Raw genomic sequence first — 1,226 nt, forward strand, 5'->3', positions numbered from 1 at the left:
GAGTGCTCTGGAAGTGTTCCCTCCCTCCACTGTGCTGCCAGGGTCCACCAGATGCAGCCTTGGCCAAAATGACCCCTGATCCATCAAAATCTGCTGAAAAGGCTGGCTGTGCCCAGCATGCATTTCCTGCAATGACCATGCAGATGGATGTCACCACCCACCCATCAAGTCTGGGTGATATTTTCAGCCTCATGCTCTGCAGGCCCAGCACCAAGCACCTCTGACCCAAGCCCTGTCCCAAAAGTCTCATGTCCAATGTTCTGGTGGCACCAGGTCCAAGACATGGCAGGAAGAAGAACCTGGTGGCCACGGCTCACAGCTCACGTGAGGGAAAGGCAGGGTGGTAGGAGCTGCATGAGTAATTTAAGAGAGAGGGAAAGAAAGCAAGGTAATTAAAGACATGATAAAATCTCAACAGTTTTAGCCACAGTGAATATCCAATTAGGGCTATAAAGCCTTTGGGGCACAGCTGTGAGAAGGGATCCTGGGTCTGGCACAGATTGACCAACACCCACCGAGAGCCTCCAGAGCAACCAAGAAACACCAGTTAAGGCTCTTTTTTGGTTACCCCTCTCCCCAGCAACTCGAGGGCAGCAGGGCCCAATGGCTGCAGCCTTAACCACATCCTTCATCCATCCAGCTGTGCCATGGCCATGCTGTGCCCATTGGCCATGTGGCCAGTGTGTGCTGCTACAGCTTCCAGCAGCTGTAAAAGTTCCTAAAAACGGCTTTTTTTTTTCTAAATAATATTTGCACACACATTCAGCTGCATTGTTTATAGCAAACATTTCAACATGTGCTGGCACAAGCAGAGAAAATAAAACAAAACAAATGAATGGACTGGAACAGGAACTCCAGCCCTGACCCCGTGGAAGGGTGATACAATTCGTCCTGCGGTGTGTTTTTGCTGGATGGTTGTTGCCTCATTTTTGCCATCCTCGGTGGGAGTGTGAAGACCAAGCCACAGCAGCACTGAAGTCGCTTTTAACTCCAGAAAAAAAAGGGCGAGTTGCAGGAGGGCGCTTCTTTCAAAGCGGCATTTTTTGCCGCAAACCTCTCGCAGCATTTTACGCTGCCAGAAATCCCGTTCCGAGCAGCAGAAAAACGTGCGCACGAAGGCACGGGCAGAGGCTACGGGGCCGGCCCCGGGGACCCGCCAGCAGGAGGGAAGACACCTCACTTCCCCAGACACGAATTTTCTGGGGGAGAAGCCCCCGCTGGAGGTG

Source organism: Molothrus ater, chromosome 3 (assembly GCF_012460135.2).
Source record: "Molothrus ater isolate BHLD 08-10-18 breed brown headed cowbird chromosome 3, BPBGC_Mater_1.1, whole genome shotgun sequence".
In the NCBI taxonomy this organism is placed as follows: domain Eukaryota; kingdom Metazoa; phylum Chordata; class Aves; order Passeriformes; family Icteridae; genus Molothrus; species Molothrus ater.